Genomic DNA, 15,549 nt, shown 5'->3' with positions numbered 1-15,549 from the left:
AACCCCATCATCCCCTTAACTTGCCTGGTTCCACTTTCACCTATGTACATTGAATGTTATGACTACAATTTCCCACCCTTCCTCCTCATTTCTCTTCCTTCCCTTCCCTTGACCTCACCCCCAACACCTAACAGGAGAACAAAACCAGTCTGGAAAACTCTTTACTTCCTCCCCTCCTTTGATCCAGACATTTAGCTCCTAGCCAGGATATGCTGTGATTTTGTGAAAGAAAATAGGATTTAGAGTCAGACAGACTTGGCTGTGAATCTAACTGAAGCACTTCCTAGATGCTCAATCTTTGACAAATTACTTAACCTCATCTCTAAGAAGAAGCTAGATACAAGCAGGTGCTTTCAATACCCTTTCAATAAATAGGTAAAATGATAATTTATTGAATAAAAATATGACATTAGGAATAAAGAGATTGAAAATTGCCTTTTTCTAGGGTACAAGTTCATTATATTACAGAAAGTGAGAAATCCTTTTCAGTGCTCTTCATAGTGGCTTTTGCTTATTTGTTTTTTTTTTTTACACTGGTAAAGTAGACTGCCTTCACACACATATATACACATAAGCAAAGGTTCACAGATATTGTTTTTAAGGGTATAGGTCAAAAGTCCCAACTTGTTCCCTCAGGACAATTCTAGCTCAGGATTTGTTTTGCTCCATATGTTTGGCCACATTTTTTTTCTTATTTGAGTGAATGTCATTATCTAAAAATTATGGGCTTCTTACCACCATTAGTCACTGGAGAAATGCCCATCAAAACCACACTGGGAGGGGCTGGGAATATGGCCTAGTGGCAAGAGTGCTTGCCTTGAATACATGAAGCCCTGGGTTCGATTCCCCAGCACCACATATATAGAAAATGGCCAGAAGGGGAGCTGTGGCTCAAGTGGCAGAGTCCTAGCCTTGAGCAAAAAAGAAGCCAGGGACAGTGCACAGGCCCTGAGTTCAAGGCCCAGGACTGGCAAAAAAAACCCCACACACACAAAAAAACACCACACTGGGATCCTACTTCACACCTATAAGAATAACTATGATCAAAAGTAGAAACCAGGCACCAGAGGCTCACGCCTATAATCCTGGCTACTCAGGAAGCTGAGATCTGAGGATTATGATTGGAAGCTAGGCCAGACAGAAAAGTCCATAAGACTCCTATCTCCAATTAACCACCAAATATCTGAAAGTGGAGCTGTGGCTCAAATGGTAGAACACTAACCTTTAGCACAAAAGCTCAGGGACAGTGCCCAGGCACTGAGTTCAAGCCTCAAGACTCTCTCTCTCTCTCTCTCTCTCTCTCTCTCTCTCTCTCTCCACACACACACACACACACACACACACACACACACACACACACAGAGCAATGGCAAATGTTAGTGAGGATACAGAGACACAGGAATCCTCCCTCAGTCATTACTGACAGGAGAGAAAAAGGAAAAAGGGTACAACAACTTTGGAATATAATCAGTAGTTTTAAAAGTTAAACATACTTTATGCTTTTGCTGGTGGAATTGTTTAAGACAGGTTCCCACTATGTAGCTCAAGTTGGCATTGAACTCACTGTCCTACCTCAGCCTTCCAAGTGTGAAATTACAGGAAAGTACTACTATACCTGGTTATTGTAGGCTTTTAACTGTAATTTTTTAAAAGTTAAATCGAAATTTCCCCAATGATCCCACAATTCTACCTTTAGGGATCTTACCTCCTTAGAAAGAGAAGAAAAGAAATGAAAGAAAAGGGAGGGAAAGAAATGAAAGAAAGGGGAAAGAAAGAAATGAAAGGGAAGGGAAGGAAAGAAATGAAAAGCAAAACCTATGTGGACAGAAAGACTGGCACAGGAATGATAGCATCTAAGTGGTAATAGAAGATGAAATTAAGCTAAATGTCCATCTGCTGATAAGTGGATGGATCCATGCACTACAGTACCATCAGCAATAAAAAGGAATGAATAACAGGATAACCTTGAAAACATGCTCAGTGAGAGAAACCAGACACAAGAGACCAAATCTATTGAGCCATCCCATCTACATGAAATCCCCATAAAAGGTAAAACTGGAGGCAGAAAGTAGATTGGTAGCTGCCTGTGGCGCCTGGGGTTAGGGAGGAAGGGATAGCACAGGAATCTGCCATAAATGTACATGTGGGATCTAATTGGGATGAGAAAAATGCTCTAAAACTGATTTATTGTTATGGTTCTACAACTTTGTAAATTTACTTTAAAAAAATCATTGAATGGTATACTGTGAATTACGTAACTATGCAAATATATCCCAGTAAAGTTATTTTTAAAGAAATAAAAAGAACTAGCACATGAAAAACCCAAGTTCCCACCTTCTTAAAAAAAAAAAAAAGTTGGAAGATCTGGAAATTCCAGTAATGAATTGTTGATTCCTTAGCTGCAGCTCATTTTTAGGGAAAGAACTTGCTCCTCAGTCACCAACACCACCACCACCCCTTCCTGGGAGCTCTTAAAGCTGATTTTATTTATGTGCTGAAGTTATTTTCCTGTTGTTTTGTTTCTTTCAGGGCTGGGATGGAACCAAGAACTCCTCCAAGTGCTCTCTCAATCACTGAGCTACTCCAGGCATTAATTTGCCTTGTGACACTTAATCCAGAGAAGAAGGTCCTGTCAGATCATCACAGAGAGATGAAAAGGGTTATTTTTCAGTTTAAGAGTTGTTTCTGTGATGGTAGTGGAGCTGGAGGGAGTTGGGGGGAGGGCATCTGTGATAAGTACAGACAGGGATGCCCTTTGACCTTGGATTCTGGGGCACAGGCCCCTGGGGCAAGAACTTCTAAATGACTGTCCCTCAAGCTGCCCAAGGCAACAGTACCTGAGCAAGGCTCAAGTGGTGTCTTGAAACTGATGGAAAAATGGCAAAGAATAGACTTGAAAGGGCTGACTGAGTAAAAAGGAGCTTTCCAGAATTTTCTTGGGCTACTTAAATTCTAGAGTTCAGGGAAAGCCCACAATAAGAGATTTCTGAAAATTATCAATTTATAACTTCCCACCAATTATGTAGGATCTGGCTAAGTCCAAGTTTATTTGATTTAGAAAAACTGGGACTGACGGTATAGCTTAATGCCAAAGTGAGTGTTTAGAAAGCACAAAGCCCTGGGTTCCATCCAGGGAGGAGAGGAAAAGGAAAAGGAAAAAATTAAAAGTTAATCATCTTTTGTGACAAATGCTGAGTACCTTTTGGGGTTAGGGCCTATGCAAGTGCTGAAGAAATGTCAATAATATCACAAATGTGGTTCCTACTCAAGGACTGTACAATTTGGAGGGAGAGCGAAATACATTGGTAGATAATTATAGTAAAAAGAAAAGGAGTTTTTAAAATTTGGAATCCATGGAAACCTACAAGACTGTATAGATTCTGAAATCCTGTGTGACATTTATCCTGTGCTTTTGTTGTTGTTGTTCTGGAGAGATCTATAGCTTTTAGCAGGCTCTCATAGAGGCTATTGATACAAGAAGTTTGCATACATGCAATATAGCATGTATAGTATTAGTCGGGGTTCTCTATAACAGAACCAGTAGACTATGTATGTGTGTAATGATATTTTATATTACATATATAATAATAAAAGGGTATTTATTAGAGTGATATCATTGGAGACTAGATAGCCCAACAATGGCCATTTACAATCGGAAGAGTCAGAAAACCTGGGTAACAGCTCAATTTAAGAAGCCAGAAGACTCGGGACAAGAAGACCAATGATGTACCCCCAGTCAAAGGCTCAAGTCCCAGCATCTTCCTGGAAAGTCATTCCATGCTGAAAGGCTGACAACTCTGGAGTCTGAGATCCACAGGTGGAGGTAACAAGAATAGATAGGCTCCCTCAGGAAGAAGGGAACTTGCATGCGTTGCCTGGCTGCATGTGTTTTCTGCCTGCATGTGTTGGCTGCCTTTCTCTTCCTTCACCTTAATTCTGTTGCAACCCCCAACCTATAGGATGGCACTGTTCACATTTAGGGGAGGTCTTTCCCCTCTATGGCTGTCCAACGTGTCCATCATCTCATAGACATGCCCAACACAATATGCTTTACGAAGCTCCTTGGCATCTCTCAACCCAATCAAGTTGACAGCTATGACAAGTGCTACATCATGGAAGCACATGGGATCCAATAAAGAAAGACATGTAACCCACGTGGTGGCAGTGAGGGGCTTGGAAAGGCATTCCAGAAAGTCTTCTTAGAAATTAATATCAAGGGGCTAGGGATATAGCCTAGTGGCAAGAGTGCCTGCCTCGGATACACGAGGCCCTAGGTTCGATTCCCCAGCACCACATATACAGAAAACGGCCAGAAGCGGCGCTGTGGCTCAAGTGGCAGAGTGCTAGCCTTGAGCGGGAAGAAGCCAGGGACAGTGCTCAGGCCCTGAGTCCAAGGCCCAGGACTGGCAAAAAAAAAAAAGAAAGAAATTAATATCAAAAATATAATCTGAATAATGAGATGTTCATCAAAGGGAGGAGACAAATTCTTTCAGAGTAGGTAGTGAAATGTGAAACTGAGGAAGTAGGTAGGCAGGGAGCAGACCATACCTGAGCATTAGAAAATTGAATTTTGATTTTAGGTGAAAGGCAATGGGAACTGTGGGAGAATTTTAATTTAAGGAGTACCACCTTCAGGTTTGTGTTTTAGAAGGAACATTCTGGTCATAATGGGAAGAGTGGTTTGAAGGGGATTGGGAGGGGCTGTTATAGCAAATAGTCCAGCTAGGAGATGATAGACTGGAGCTAAGGAGGAGTTGGCAGGCTGAGAGATAGAGTCAGACTGTGGGGATTGCTGTTACCACAGGCACATGAGATATTTAAAGTGCCAAGCCAATGTATGAAGATATTAAAATCCCTGCTTGAAGATATTTATAGTACCTAGCACACTGCATGACACATTGTACATTGATTCTTTTATTTATTTATTTATTTTTGCCAGTTCTGGGGCTTGGGACTCAGGGCCTGAGCACTGTCCCAGGATTTTTTTTTTTGTCTCAAGGCTAGCACTCTACCTCTTGAGCCACAGCACCACTTCTGTCTTTTTCTGTTTATTGGTGCTGAGGAATCGAACCTAGGGCTTCATGCATGTTAGACAAGTACTCTACCACTAAGCCACATTCCCAGCCCCTGATTTCTTTTTTCTTTCTTATCATAGCCTCTTGGACTAAAAACACACCCAAACACACCTGTTCTTTTCTATTCCTGTATCTTCCAAGAACACTTCCCAGTAGGAGAAAAAATGCGAGCCACCAATGCAGACAATTCAAATTTTTTCTAGGGCTGGAACTAGTGGCTCACACCTGTAATCCTAGTTAATCAAGAGGCTGAGATCTGAAGCTCATGGTTTGAAGCCAGCCTGGGCAAGAATGTCAGTGAGACTCTTATCTCCTATTAACCACCAGAAAGATGGAGGTAGAATGGTGTCTCAAGTGGTAGAGCACCAGCTTTGAGGAAAAAAGCTAAGGTACAGCACTGAGGCCCTGAGTTCAAGCCCCACTATTCACTACTGATACGCACGCACGCACACACACACACTCACACATACACACACACATTCTAGTTGCCACCTTTAAAAGGGAAAATGCATCATTCATATTTTTAATTATATATAACCAAGTATATGCATAATATTATGTTTCAGTGGGTCAATAAAAATCATTAATAAGATAGTTCACATTCTTTTTTTGATCATCCTAAATGTTTGAAACTCAACGTAGCTATTAGATGTGTAACATACATTGATTTAGACTGGTCACACTTCAGATGATCCATAGTTACATGTGGCTGATGGTTACCTGACAGAGGAGTGCAGGGCTAAACTATGTACTTCTGTCAGGATAGCTTGCATCCCTGGACATCAGCTTATTACTCAACACATAGCAGACACTCAAACAATGTTAGCTGGGTAGAAAAATGGAAGGATGAATGGTAGGATGACTGGATGGGTGAACAGGATCTCTAGCTTTGGACTACAATCCTCCTACCTCCTCTTCTTGAGTAACTGGGAATTTACTCATGCTCTACCTTGCCCATTTCAATCAGTCATTCTTAAAACAATTTAGCATTTTGCTTTTAATTGACACATAGCAAGAGAGAGAGAGAGAGAGAGAGAGAGAGAGAGAGATAAATAACATGAAATGACCAGATCAGAGCAATTGACCCATTAACTCAGACATAGGTGTTCTTTGTGTATATGGAGGGCTAAGGATTGAACCTGGGGCTTTGTGAATGCTACTAAGCACATACTTTCTTTTTTTTTTTTTTTTTTTGGCCAGTCCTGGGCCTTGGACTCAGGGCCTGAGCACTGTCCCTGGCTTCTTCCCACTCAAGGCTAGCACTCTGCCACTTGAGCCACAGCGCCGCTTCTGGCCATTTTCTGTATATGTGGTGCTGGGGAATCGAACCTAGGGCCTCGTGTATCCGAGGCAGGCACTCTTGCCACTAGGCTATATCCCCAGCCCCCTAAGCACATACTTTCATTGAGCTAAAGCTCCAACTCCAGACACCTTTCTTTTCTTTGTGCTAGGAACATGCCAAAGTTTATCCATTATTGTGAATTAGCCAATTAATTGTTATCAGTCACAGTTAGTTAACACCCCCCATCCCCATCCCCCTTGCAGCTCTCCTCCCTGTTTACAACTAGGTGGCCTAGTGAGATGAACTCTCATGGTCTCAGTTTCCTGTCTGTAAGAGGGCAATAATGATAACACGGATTTGGAAAGGTGGATTTAAGTAGTAAATCAGACAATGGAAGCAAAAACTTGGCACAGCACTGGCTCCTAAAAAGTCTTCTCTGTACTATCCAGTTATCCTTAAAGTACTCAGATTTTAAGCCAGGTGTTGGCTTAATCCATCCCTGTAATCCTAGCTATTCCGGAGGTTGAGATCTGAGGATCATGGCTCACAACCAGCCCAGGCAAGAAAGTCTGTGAGGCTCTTATGTCCAATACACACACATACACACACACACACACACACACACACGCGCATGCACGCACACACGCACGCATACACAGCCAGATATGGAACTGTGGCTCAAATGGGAGGGTACCAGCCTTGAGGGAAAAGCTAAGGGTCAGAACCCAGGCCCTGAGTTCAAGCCCCAGTACCAGTGCACACACACAAAAAAGACTGGCATTTAAGTTCACATCTGAAGTTTCCCTGAATAGTCATAATTTTTTTAGATTCCTGTTGTACTTTAAATTCATTTGTTTTCTGCTTACTTATATTTTCCCATACATTAAAATATAGATTTTTTTAATGACCAAAAAAAAAAAGCACCAGGTACTGGTGGCTCATGCCTGTAATCCCATCCACTCAGGAGGCTGAGATCTGAGGATCAAGGTTTGATGCCAACCTGGGCAGAAAAGTCTCCATGAGACTCTTATCCCCATTAACCACTCAGAATCAGGAAGTGGTGCTGTGACTCAAGTGGTAGAGCCTTGAGCAAAAGAGCCACAGAATAAGCTGGTATCAATCAGCGTTCTGTAACTACTATGAAATACCTGAAGCAATTAATTTATCAAGAGAAAAGGTTTGTTTTTGCTCACACATTTTGGAGATTCCAGTCCAAATTGGAGCTACTGCTCACTTTGTCTTCACCCCTCAGAATTCTACCCATTAACGAATATTTATTTAAATTCCTCCACCAGGAAGTCATTTTTCACCTCTACTCTCCTTCCCACTGGTAGACAGCAGGACTATGAGCCATCTTAAAGGGAAAAATACACCTACATCCCCCAGGGCATCCACAACAAACTCTTGAAAAGTATTTGTTGCAAAAGGTCAGGGTTAACTTATTGCATGGTTGCTGTAGATTCACATAGGATAATCATGTTGTAAACTACCTGTTTCCTAAAGTCTGTTGCTGGCTCATCTTGGCCTTTTTCATTTTTTGTTTTTGATTTGCTTTGTTGCATGTTTTCTACATGGGAACAAACACCACAGATGGCTTTCAGATAAAAATATTAAAGCATTTGAGAGATGTTGGTTCTGGTGTGTGTGTGCGTGTGTGTGTGTGTGTGTGTGTGTGTGTGTGTGTGTGTGTGTGTGTTGGTCCTGGGCTCTGCCCCTTAGCCTTTTCCCTTAAGGCTAGTGCCACATAAGCCATGATTCAACTTGCAGCTGTGTTGGCTAAATTAGAGGAGTCTCAGGGACTTTGAACCATGATACTCAGATCTTGACCTCCTGAGTAGCTAGGATTAGAGGTGTGAGACACTGGCACCTGGCTCAGACTTATTAGACTACATTAAGCCCTTGATTTTCTTCAACCCTCTATTCTTTTTTTCTCTTCTTCTTTTTGCAATATTGGGATTTAAACTCTAGACTTGAAATTTGCTTGACAAGTGCTCTGCCACTTGAACTAAGCCCTCAGCATGGCTTTTTAGGGGGTCTGAAACCAGGACTTGACCTCAATATCTGGTGTTTTCACTCATTGGCTGGGATTCTACCATCTGAACTATGTCTCCAACCCCAAGTTCTTCATTTTTTTGTTCAGTTTGGCCTTGGATTGCCTTCTATCCACACTTTGCACATAATTGTGACCACAAGCATGAATCACAATGTCCACTTTGTTGTTTGAGATGGAGTCTTGCTATTTTTTTTTTTTTTTGCCTAGGCTGGCCTGGAACCATGATCCCTTGATCTCTACTTCCTGACTAGCTTGGATTACAGGTGTGAGCTACCACATCTACCAACCTCCTTGATTCTTGCTTGACCTAGTCATACAGCAAGCATTAGACATGGCAGGGTAAATGCCATCTTGCAGATGCTCTGGGATTAATGACAGAGATCTCTTGGTAAAGTTAAATTCCTACTCATAGAAATATTCTCCATGAGGACAGATTTGGGGTCTTGGCAGAGCATGTGGTCAGTCATGTCTATTATTAGTCTCAGGGGACATTGCAAGAACCCATTGACCCAGAATTCCTTGGACTTGCCAACCTTATGCCCAGAGATCTTTCTCCATACTTCTTTTAGCTGGGACTCTTAACTGGGGCCATAACAATGGAGCGTTACCTGTAAGATTGATGTTCAGGTCACCTGTCAATGAACTGATAATTCTTTTGGATTGCCTTTGTATTCAAGTCCGGATATTCTCACTGGATGAACTCACTTTCTTCCTGCAAGAAGTCTGGCCACAGTAGATGGGGCAGCTAACCTAAAGGACTGCAGGGCACAGGGCGCCTAGAGCCTCCCTGCTTTTGTGTCGGGCCTTACTAGAGCTCTTATTAAGACAAATACCACAGAGTCCCACTAACAAAGACTCTCATTTCTCCAACCTGTATTCCAAGTTTCATGGCTATGCAGTTTGGGCATACACAAGGGAAGAGCTTTTCTGTTCTGTCCTTAAATGTTCTATTCATGAAAGGAATTTTTCTTACTTCCTCCCATTGAAAATGTGAATGGCGAGCCCGTGAATAACACTGTTTTGCATACCCAGTTATGAAAGTTGGCTGGCAGGCAGTAGACCAGGCAGAGCCTGGACTCCTCAAAGGGGCTCCAAAGGCTAAGTTCACCCTTCAAATGGCATACAGACCTCTCTAGATGGAAGAGCCTTCCCAGGCACCAAGTCTTCATTGGGCAAATGAACTTAAGGTGGAAACTTGAGCAAGACCTCTAGCAAATTAGGACAGTGAGCTCCTGCTCACTCTATCCACACAGATGACTCTGTGCGTCATCATGATCCGTCACAGCATTAATTGCTTCCTTTTCTTCCCTCTCTCCCTCTTTTCCTTCCTGTAGTACTGATGGGTTGCTGGGTTTCCTTTAATTATTGTTTTGTAGTTTTTATTTTTTTGTACTGCTACTAGAGCTTGAACTGAAGGCCTCACATTCTCGCTCAACTTTTTTGTTCCTGGCTGGTGCGCTACCACTTGAGCCATATCTCCAGTTCCAAGGTGCTGGTGTTTAAATTAAGGGCCTCATGTTCTACTGCTGAGCCATGCCACTTGCCCCTTCTTTTGCACTGGCTATTTTGAAACCAGGCCTCACTTTATGTTGGGGACTTGGACTGCAATCCCCTATAGCTGCGATGAAAGGTATGTGCTTCCATGCCCAGCTTCTTCTTTAATGATGGAGTTTTGTTTTTTTTTTTAACTGTCTCAGCCCTCCTCTTGGCTGGCCTGGATCTTTGATCCTCCTTATTTCATCTTCTCACATAGCTAGGCTGATAGGCCACCTTCCCACTGCATCTAGCTACTGGCAGTGAAGGGTATATGCCAGGGCTGGCCTTGAATCAGTACCTCGAGATCCTTCTGATTCAGCTTCCCAAGAAGCTAGGATTACAAATGTGAACTGCTGGTACCCAGCTCAATTGCAGCTGTTTTCAGGTGTACCTACTGTGGTTGAACAATCATATAAGGCATCTCAGCAGAGCCTCTAGAATTCAGAAGATGATGCTGTGTTTTGGTGGAGTGTTGAAGAAGGATGGGCAAGAGCTCGGGGACATGGGCTTGTATCAAATCCAGACATACTAGACACAAAATATTCTGCTGATAAGAACCAGATGTAGAAGTCTGGGGGAAGTTTAAATAGAAGGCTGCCCATTCTTCTCACAAAGTGTCTACTTATAAATCACAGAGACCTTCAGTTCCCTTCTTTTCCCCACAGTGGTGGCCCATCTGTGAAAATGTCTAAACTCCCCAGGCCCCAGGCAGACAGTGGGAAGCTCTTGGCTGATGTGATAAAGCCAGTACTATCCTGCATGCATCTAGCATCGTCTCTAAATAGAGATGCTTTGGAATCTGAGCTGGGATGCAGATGACAGCTCACTGCCTCAGGCAAGTGACTTGCTGCTTGTCAGGGTCACTGTACAAGTGACTGTCCAGCTCAGTCCCAGACACACAGGTAAATTCCTTTGTAATGGCAGCTGTTATCATTCTAATACTTTCTGTGACTACCTCCCTAGTCCTGGTTCCTGAGTCATAACTAGAAGTTGGTTCTGAATTATCTCTGAGAAGTTCACTGAGAGACAGAGGAGTTCCTCTGCAATGTACCTTGACAAGGTCTTTTAAAAGTATCTCTTTCTCTCTTCCTAGCACATCTTTAATTTCAGGGAAACTTTCAAGTTGCTAAATTGGGAGCGGAAAAGTTGCATCGGATCAAAGGTATGTGCAAACACATGTTTTCAAATGAAGTCAAGCTTTCAAAATACCCCTGCCCTGACAGATGAGCCCCAGCCCTCGCAGAACCCTGACTATTTGCCTCAGATGCCAGCAACTTCTCTCATGGACTTCCAACGTCATTTGCCAACAGTTATATTGGAGGGAGTTACTCATTGGAAAAAGTGGCTACATTGCCCAGTCTGAGATCTGAATGTGGACTTCCAGGGATTTCACCCAAAATAAGCTGAATTCCTCAGTTATAATTATCCAAAAAGCACAGCGAAGGGATCCCTGTGCCAGCCTAGCACGGGCTGGTGCTTGGACAGCTGTGGATCCAGGCAGGGAACAGCCATGGCTCACAGCTGGATAGTGGAGGACATTGAGCTTTCTTCCCCCCACCCACCATGAGCTTTTATGCTCAAGGCTAGAACTATATCACTTTGAGCCACAATACCACTTCCAGTTTTCTGGTGGTTCATTGGAGATAAGCGTCTTATGGGCTTTCCTGCCCAGGCTGGCTTTGAACCATGATCCTCAGATGTTAGCCTCCTAAATAGCTAGGATTACAGCTGTGAGCCACTGGTACCCAGCTTGTCTGGTTCTTAAAACTTTGATGGCTACTACAAAGGTCATTGCCTTTCTGCTTGTCATTCACCCTTTGATTTACTCTTGCACCCACTCCCTTGGCAAGCATTTAAAAAATTGCATCATGATAATAGCTAACATTTATTTACTATTTCTGTATTCCAGAAACAGAGCTAAGCATTTTTGTGGAATATTTTGTGGGATCCTCCAATATCCCTATGGGGTAGGTGATTGTCTTAGTATGCTTAGACTCTGTTCAATGAAATACTAGAAGGTTGGAAGTTCAAGACCAGAGGGAGAACCAGATCAACTTCAGGTTAATATCTTCAGATTTCTCCTTGTATCCTTACCTGGCAGAAAGAGAGAAAGATATACCTGTGGCTCATACCTACAATCCTAACTACTCAGGAGGCAGAGATCTGAGGATTATGGTTGGAAGTCAGCTCTAGCAGGAAAGTCTGTGAGACTCTTATCTCCAATAAACCACCAAAAATCTGGAAGTGGAGCTCAAATGGTACAGTGCTAACCTTCAGCAAAAAACCTAAGGACAGTGCTCAGGCTCCAGTACTGAAAAAAAAAAGCAGGAGGAGTAAGAGTGCTCTCTGGGGTCCTTTTATCAGGGCAGTATTTATTTATTAGGTCCTCATGACCTAATCATGAGGAGCTCATGTATATAGGCTAAGTATTTAAGAAGCCCCATCTCTTGATACTATCATATTGGGTGTTAATATTTACACATGTGAATTTGGGGTAAGGGAACACTTTCTGTTTATTGCAGTAGAGATTGGGGATCTCTTATAAGAAATGCTTTGGGGGAAATAGATGGAACTAGAATAAATCGTGTTACTCAGGATAAGCCAAGATCAGAGAGACAAATTGCTTATGTTCTCTCTGATCTGAAGAAATTAGATCTAAAACACAATGGAATATGACAGATTACACAGGATTCTAGATATTCACACACACTGAGACCAAAAGAGGATAGTCTTAGGAGAGAATCCCAAATTTGCAATGCCTAAGTGCCTCTTCATATGTATATAAAATAATATACATACTGAAACAAACTCCAAAGATATGGAGACAAAAGACTTTTTTTTTTTTTTTTTTTTTTTTTGGCCAGTCCTGGGCCTTGGACTCAGGGCCCGAGCACCGTCCCTGGCTTCTTCCCGCTCAAGGCTAGCACTCTGCCACTTGAGCCACAGCGCCGCTTCTGGCCGTTTTCTGTATATGTGGTGCTGGGGAATCGAACCTAGGGCCTCGTGTATCCGAGGCAGGCACTCTTGCCACTAGGCTATATCCCCAGCCCCGACAAAAGACTTTTTAAATTTTGTTTTTTCTCTTTCTGATGACTCTGTATTCTTTATCTTATATACGGTACATTCATGTGTACATCTGTGGAGGGGAAGACACAGAATCTGAGGGAAAAGGGTGAAAGTGCAGCAGTGGAGTGCACTGGACATTGATAACAGTGAACTATGCAGCTTATGGGTGAAGATGGGAGGGAATGGGAGAGAATGGGGGAACAGATGCCATTATGCAGAAGGAAATGTACTTATTACCTGACATGTGTAAATGCAACTCTCTGTCTATCACTTCTATAATAACAATAAAGTAAATTCTTAAAAAAAAGAAAAATGCTTAGAACTAGATGTGTTTTAGATTTTAGATATTTGGTATTTTTTTAAATAATGAATTATCTTCTGGGTGAGACCCTAGTCTAAACATGAAGTTCATTTAGAATCTATCTTGTTCACATAGCTTGATGATCATAGCTGGCATTGAACTGAAATAGTCAAATGTCAATCTCCTGAGTATCTAGGATTACAGATATGAGCCACCATGCTAGCTTCTTTCATTTCCTTTCTTTCTTCCTCTCGCTGTCCCTCCCTCCCTTCCTTCCTTCCTCCCTCTCTTCTTGTCTTCCTTTCCGTGTGTGTGTGTGTGTGTGTGTGTGTGTGTGTGTGTGTGTGTGTCCCAGTACTAGGGCTTGAACTCAGGGCCTAAGGACTCTCTCTTAGTTTTTCTTCTCAAGATTGGCACTCTACCACTTGAGCCACAGTGTTACTTCTGGTTTTTGGTGGTTAATTGGAGATTCATTTCTTAGGTATGACTTTGGAACCATGCCAATATCTTATATAATTATAACAAAATCCAATTTTAAAAAAGAAATCATTACTAAAAATCTATAATGAATTAAAAAATAAATGTAAATGTTTATGAAATTTGACATATTACCACATAATGAAAAATGATTTCAAGTGACTTTAAAACCTAGATAGACACCTGAGTGTGTAATTCTGGTGGAATATATCCAAAGGATAAAAATAACTCTCAAAAAAAGAAGAGAAGCAAAGGAGGAACAAAGGAAATCATGACCTACACTCCTTTTTAGTTCTCATATTGATACTGGAAGTGTTACACTGAGAGTATGCTTCAGAACAAAGTAAGTGAATGATGCTATTCTACTCCAGTGCTTTTATTTTACTCCAGAGAACCAGACTCTTCCATGTAGGAGAAATAAGGTATGTATACAACACAGATGAAATTGCTGGGGATTAGGGGTTCACACTTGTAATCCTACTCAGGAGGCTGAGATCTGAGGGTCTTGGTTCGAAACTAGCCTGGGTAGACAACTGGTGGAGCTGTGACTCAAGTGATAAGAGTGTTATCTTTGAATGAAAAGCCAAGTAAGAAGACTTAACTTGAAGTCCTGGTGGGGAGAGAAAGAGAGAGAGGACTTTGTAGTATTGAATTTCAACTGGAAGTTTCCATAAGAATTGGTAATAATGTTCAGCCATTAAAATAAATCTCTTAATTCTCTTTTCCTAAATCTGTTTACTAAAAAGCTTTAGAAATAATGAACATACACCCCCCCCCTCAGAATAATGAGTGTCCTTATTGGCTATAAATTGTGCTCTACAAATATGACTTTCCTACTACTGAAACTGGGACTCTTGAGGAAATGACTGAATACAAGCATGGGGCAGGAAGTACACAGTGAGCTTGACAGAGCTTGTCGTGAAAGCAAACAAGGAAAACAAGATACAAAAAACTACTGAGTGGTGATAAAAAGGACTCACTAACTTTTGAAAAGGCTTCTGCTGCCCAAAGGTGGAGACACAATTTGGCATCACAATGATAATAATAACAATAATAAGTGCATCATAATAATAAAAACAAAAACGACTGAAGGGGGCCAGGAAGCAATCTCATAATCTTGAAAATTGTAAATAAATGTGAAAAACAACAAAATACAATACAACAACCCCCCAAACAACAACAACAACAACAAAACAAACCCCAAGCATTTATCTTGCATTTTCTATATAACTATGTCTCAGCATAGTCAAGTAGTTGATTAGGGAGAGGTTTCTCTTTATAGAATTTTTGCAGCTAATAAGTAAAAAGGGAATGATAGAATTGGATTTTCATCGCTTTATGAGATGAGTGTTTTCAGATCCCCAGAAAATACTGACTCTAGACAGAAATCACCAATGCATGCTAATATCATTAAAAAAAAAAGAAAACCAAGTTAACACATGACTTCTGGTGTGTTCAGTATGCCTGAGCTATTTTTATTAAGAAAATCAGACCTAAATCTGACTGAGCCTCTGAATCTACTGCCTACATACCAGGAATATATAGAGGTATCTTAACTCTATTTTGGCTGGGAAATTTATGAAGAAAAAATGTTTTATTCATCCCATGGTTCTGAAGGTTAGGAAGTTAAAAATTGGGCAGTTAGATCTGGTAAGGTCCATTTTGTGGGCAAAAACTCTACAACGTCCCAAGGAGGCATGAGGCATCACACTGAACATCTCAGCCCAGGTCTCTTCATCTTCTTATAAAACCACAGTCC

The sequence above is a fragment of the Perognathus longimembris genome, chromosome 17 (genome assembly GCF_023159225.1).
Source record: "Perognathus longimembris pacificus isolate PPM17 chromosome 17, ASM2315922v1, whole genome shotgun sequence".
In the NCBI taxonomy this organism is placed as follows: Eukaryota; Metazoa; Chordata; class Mammalia; order Rodentia; family Heteromyidae; genus Perognathus; species Perognathus longimembris.
Note: the sequence above shows the minus strand (reverse complement) of the source record.